The sequence below is a fragment of the Lacerta agilis genome, chromosome 3 (assembly GCF_009819535.1).
Source record: "Lacerta agilis isolate rLacAgi1 chromosome 3, rLacAgi1.pri, whole genome shotgun sequence".
NCBI lineage: Eukaryota > Metazoa > Chordata > Lepidosauria > Squamata > Lacertidae > Lacerta > Lacerta agilis.
In genome coordinates this window covers 98,276,080-98,282,190 of record NC_046314.1, presented here as the reverse complement: position 1 = coordinate 98,282,190, position 6,111 = coordinate 98,276,080, and positions in this window count along the sequence as shown.

The window sequence follows — 6,111 nt, the reverse complement described above, 5'->3', positions numbered from 1 at the left end:
CTGCTTCATGGAGGCAAGACCTGCTGGAGATGAGTTGCTGTGCTCTCTAGATCTGGCACTCCTGTGCAGATCCTGTTATTGCTAATAAAGAGTTAACTCCAGCTTGCTCAGTATGATTTACTGCTGCTCGCTGCTGTCATCAACTATGCAACTTCATTGGATGTCCCTGAGTTCTTCCATTCCTTTGGACATAATTGCATTACAGTGACCATTTATCTAGTCTCTGTGTGCTGCTTCAAGTTATGCTGTGCTGTTTATAAGACAAGGTTACCATGGCTAAACATGTTTGTGGTATGAGCATATACCCAAGACCTTTTGCAGTACAATGCTATTTTAGCATTTTCTACGATATCTTAAACATAATCTTCCTTTTGTTTCACTTGCGTTCTTGAACTCTTTGGTGTTGATCAGAAGTGAAAAGCCTTTTCCACCCGAGGGCCACATTCCTTTCTAAGCAATTTTCTGAGGGCCAGTGGAGGGTGGAACTATTAAAGTCAATTATACCTTTGCAAAGTTGGCTAGATTCTACACATGCTCACTCCATCCATACAATCAAGAGGCATGATCAGAATTCATAGACACAGTCCAGCCAGGGTTGGGGTGTGAGTCGGGCCAGTAGGGGAGTGGCCTGGGGAGCCTTCCAAGGGCCAGACATAGATGCCTGGGGGGCTGCATTTGACCCCCAGGCCTGAGACTTACCCACACCTTTTTTAAAAAAACCATCTGATTTTTACTGCTGTAGCCCAATACTTCAATCTATAACTGGCCAATGGAGGAAAACCAAACAGATTTTTGGGGCATTTTACCTTATCTTCAATCACACATGAAGCAGAAATATGTTAGAATCCAGTCATACAAAGAAAGAAAGCATGGCTCTAACTTATGCTTAGTTGTAAGCAGGTGGTCAGGGGTCCCTTTACCTTTACCTATCTGTTCATTGTTCCACTTGAAGTTAATTGCTTTTGAGTAATGTGCAACTGGGTGCCGATGTATACGAAGGTCAATGCTAGCGTAAAAAATCTCAAGGTAAACATGACATTTAAAGCAGGTAACTCAGATTCACAGCTCTCATGAAAAACAAGGCACCATACTTCCAGGGAGCTACTAAAGGTGATACAAAACATCCCATTACTTTTTCTCAGAGCTTTCAATACACATGGCAATGTGTGGAAACTCACAATTTTTTTAACAGGACAGTGATATCACTGGTATTCTACTTGTTATTCCAGTGTCACCATTCCCTGTAAAACAGATTGTGGTGCGAGCAGGCTTCAAAAATGTGTCCAGTTAGGAAACAGTGACCCTGTAGACAATTAAATAATATGGGTTAAATCTATAAGCAACTGCAATTGCAGACCATTCATCTGCTATCTGTTTTGGCACGTCATTTGTCTGCTCGCTGTACATTTGGACTCCTTTCAAGAAATTGTAACCTTTTGCATGATGGTTGCTGAGATTTTGTCTATGTTTGGATAAAACTGGGCGTAATTTTGAATCAAGATGGCAGATTGGACCTTTCAAAACTGCACTGATCTTTAGGGTTGTTGGTTTTTTTAGAATTGCCAAGCAAGACCAGGCGTGAGGCTGCTAGTTTAAAACGTTTTTCATTTTCATTGTTCAAGATAGACTGAATTCAGTACAGAGAGCAGAAGAAACATTTCAAGTAGTAAGACCTACTGAAGTATTTTCCTGTTGGATTGCTAGCAGCTCTTTGCAGTCACATTCATCTGTGTTCCTCAACAACTGTATGTAAACACAACTTTGCAGAGAGCGCTCAGGTGAGGCTCCTGTTGAGTTTGGCAAACACCAGAAGTTCTGAATGCCTGAGGCAGCTCTTGTCCCAGCTACTTATGTGATTGTCAAACCCAGCCTCTGCCGGATTAGACAAATTCATGGAGGATAAAGCTATCAATGGGTACCACCCTCGCATGCTTGATTCTTCTGAGAGTGTTGGATTCAGTAATGCTTCTGGGTACCCGTTGCTGGAGCTCTGGCTTCTGTCATGGTGTTCTGTTGTGCCAGAAGCGGTTTAGTCATGCTGGCCACATGACCCAGAAAGCAGTGGCAGAGCAAGCCGATTGGGCACCCTACACCTGAGGGGGAGGCAGCGGGCAGACCGTTTGGGGCAGTGCGGAGCCTGCGGGCGCCCAAGCCACCACGTCACTCCCAGGAGAGACGTGTGGCTCAGGCGCGCTGCAGGCCCCGCAGTGAGCACCGCTCGGCATTTTGTCACCCCCCTCAGTGGTGACAGCCCGGGTGTTCCACCCCACCGCAACCCTCTTCCTCCACCCCTGCCGGAAACCTGTCTGTGGACAAACACCGTCTCCCTCGGCCTGAAAACGAGATGAGCGCTGCAACCCATAGTCGCCGTTGACTGGACTTAACCGTCTCTAGGGATCCTTTACCCTTTCCCTTTTACCTAGGTACGCAGAACTAGTTGTGTGGATCTTTAGACCCAGGCCTTACTGTTTTGCTTTGCAGATACGGAGAACTCTGTGAGTGTATCATATTATTTAGAGATTAATGTCCACAGATGGTTTTCTTTACAATGTTCTTACAATCAAGAAATCCCCGTTCCTTCTTACAGAAATATCCAAGAGCCACGCACCAAGCTTCTCTCCTAAACAACTGTCTGAAGATAATAGGGAGATGAAGCCACCTACTTTACATTTCTATAGCTCTCTTCATTTGAGACACTGCAGGCACTTTACAAACAATAACATGTTTAGCTTCACAAAGCACTGGTGAAGTAGGCATTATCCATAGTTTCTATGCAGAAAAACTGGGGCACTGAGAATGTTTGTTGTTTTATATAAACCCCCATTATTTTGAAGTGCCTCCATTTTTCTATGCTCACCTTGGTTCCCCTGGAAAAAAAATTGCACAACACATCCAAATTTGCATCTGTATATCTGTTTACTATACTATACATATTTGCATTGCTCTCTTTTTCTTTCTTTCTTTCTCTTTGGAAACTACACCACTGCAACAGCTTTCTCTTATGTACTTAAATACTAAGTATATTTAAAATTATGATATTTGTTTGATGCTGCTATTTTACTTTATGATTTTTAGATATTGGTGTTATTATTATTTTTTAAAGTTTACTACTGTAAGTTGGAAAATATTGTGTTTTGAAAGGTGGCAAATAAATAATTGAAATTGGCACTAGCTGCAGCTTTTTTCCTTCACAATAAATCTGCAATGCCATTTGTATTTATGAATAGATGGAGTTTGGTTCAGGTCACATTTTAATGCAAACCTATCAAACACACACTTCCCAAAACAATCTGAAAACCAAAGTGCAGCTTTCCTTCAAAATTCACACTTCCCTGAATTTTGCGATGCAATTCTCGAACCAAATCATGCGTACAAAAATATATATTATAGAGGAAAGCATTTGTTATGAGTTATGGTGCCAGTTTTTGCTGGGTGCAATGCACCTATGATTCTTAGAATTAGTCAAAGTTAGGATTAAACTGTGCCAAACATGGAAATTCCTGAGTTTAGTTTATGCTGACGAGCCAGACGAGCCTGGGAGGGCTACCGTAGCTGAGTAGAAGCCATTAAGGAACAAAACAGAGATTTATGCATTGTGAGGGGTTGGACTCAGGGGTCAGCAAACTTTTTCAGCAGGGGGCTGGTCCACTGTCCCTCAGACCTTGTGGGGGGGGGACTATATTTTTTTTGGGGGGGAATAAATGAACGAATTCCTATGCCCCACAAATAACCCAGAGATGCATTTTAAATAAAAGGACACATTCTACTCATGTAAAAACACGCTGATTCCTGGACTGTCCATGGGCCAGATTGAGAAGGCGATTGGGCTGCATCCGGCCCCCAGGCCTTTGTTTGCCTACCCACGGACAAGATGAAGGAATCCTTAGGGACCCTTCCAACTCTACAATTCTATGATTCTATGTCTTTGACTCAGCTTATTTCTAAACTAAAAAGCCTCAAACGCTGTTACCTTTCCTAATAGGAGAGTTGCTCAGGAGTCTTTGGTGAGGTACATTGTCAGAAGCTTCATGAAAGTCCAAGTGCTTTATGTCAACTGGATCAATTCTACTGTATCTATATGCTTGTTTATACTGTGAAAGAACTCTTAAAATAATTCTCATAGGTTTGTGAGACAGGATTGCCCTTGCAGAAGCCGTACTGGCTCTGCTTCAGCAAGGCTTATTCTTCTATATGCTCAGTTATTTAACTTTAGCAAATTTCCAACAGTTTCTGCAGCACAGTTATTAACTTAACCAGTCTATAATTTCCCGGATCCCCTGGATTCCCTTTAAAAAAATGATGTTACATTGGTTACTTTCCATTCCTTGGGTATAGAGGCTGATCTGTGGGATACGTTACATATTCTGGTTCGAAGGTCAGCAATTTATTATTTGAGTACTTTGAAAACTCTCAGGTGATTACCAAGTGGACCCGGTGATTTGTCAGTTTTTATTTTGTCTATTAGGCCTAAAACTTCATCTCTCACCCCCCACTATCTGCCTCAGCTCCTCACACTCTACTCCTACAAATGTCGGTTAAGGCATTATAGGTTTGCCATATTTTGAAGACTCTTATTTTACATGCCCATGAAAAAGAGGACATGTCCTGGAAAAGGAGGATGTATGGCAACCCAAAAATGAGATCTGCCTTATATGCTCTGTGAAGCCCACAAGCAGGACAGGACTAAAATAGCACTTTCCCCACTTGTAGATCATATACTTTTGGACCATCTTGGTTGTTGTTGTTTTATTATTATTATTATTATTAGTAGTAGTAGTAGTATTAGTATTATTAGTATTATTATTATTTTGTGAGCTGTCTTGGAGCCATTTTGGCTGACGCATGTGTATTTTTTTTGGGGGGGGGGATGCTGTAAATAAAATAATAATATACCTCCCCCCACAATATATGGCTGAATGAATGTGCCCATATGATTGCAAGCACATGTATTTTATAATGCAAGAGGTGCAAATCGGGATTATTTTTTTAAATAACAGAACAAAAACCAAGGGATAAAAAGTGGGGGCATTCAAAATGATCTCACCTTCTTAATTTTTATAGCCATTGATTTGTGTGAAAATAAAACATTTTAGCATGGCTAAAGTGTTTGTTAAAAAATCCTCTGGAACAGAATAGCCTCTAAGTAATTCATTTCTTTTATTCAAGCGAAACATACTCACACAGAGTATAATATTGAAAAAAGCACTCTTCCACACTAATTGTAAATGCATGTGATTTGCAAGTATAAAAAGCTGGCACTCGCCCTGCAGCTGCTTGCCCTTTTGGCAAAGATGCCACTCATAGAAACCTCACAAGCTTGGTTGCAATTTGCCCCCTAGGTTTGCTCTCCGCTGGGGGTGTGTGTGTGGATTGTGTGTGTGTGTGTGTGTGTGTGTGTGTGTGGAAAGGACCATTACGCCTGCAAATGAGCCTTGAAAAGAAAAATAAAGCAAGACTTGGGAACCATCACACGGGAAACTCAATATTATTTTGCAAGCCTACTTAGATGAAGGGTCTGAATGAACCACTGTGTGTGTGTGTGTGTGTAAATACACTGAAATCTATTAATACCCACACAACAGACAGCAGTAATGGGCCAATAACTTCTGACTGCAAGATTCATGCCTTCATAAGATGCTTGGTGAGAAAATGTGAAAACTCCAGCTTTTATAAACCTAGTTACAGGTAGGTAGCCGTGTTGGTCTGCCATAGTCAAAACAAAATAAAAAATAAATCCTTCCAGTAGCACCTTAGAGACCAACTAAGTTTGTTCTTGGTATGAGCATGCACACAAAAGCTCATACCAAGAACAACCTTAGTTGGTCTCTAAGGTGCTGCTGGAAGGATTTTTTTAAATTTTAAATTTTGTTTTTATAAACCTGTTATTGTTGTGCTGTGAACTTTGAGATGCCCAGTTCCTAGATCTTCAGCAAATGCAGAATTTTAGTTCCTCATGTAGATCTCCCCTCATTCCTTTCTCCCTGGCAGGGAGCCAAAATGTCTTGCGCCAGCCCTGAATGAACACCAGAGTCAATGCTCTAGAGATAAGAAGCTGGATGCATCATAGAACTGAATGCATAGCAACATATCCTCCAACATTTCTCCGATGAA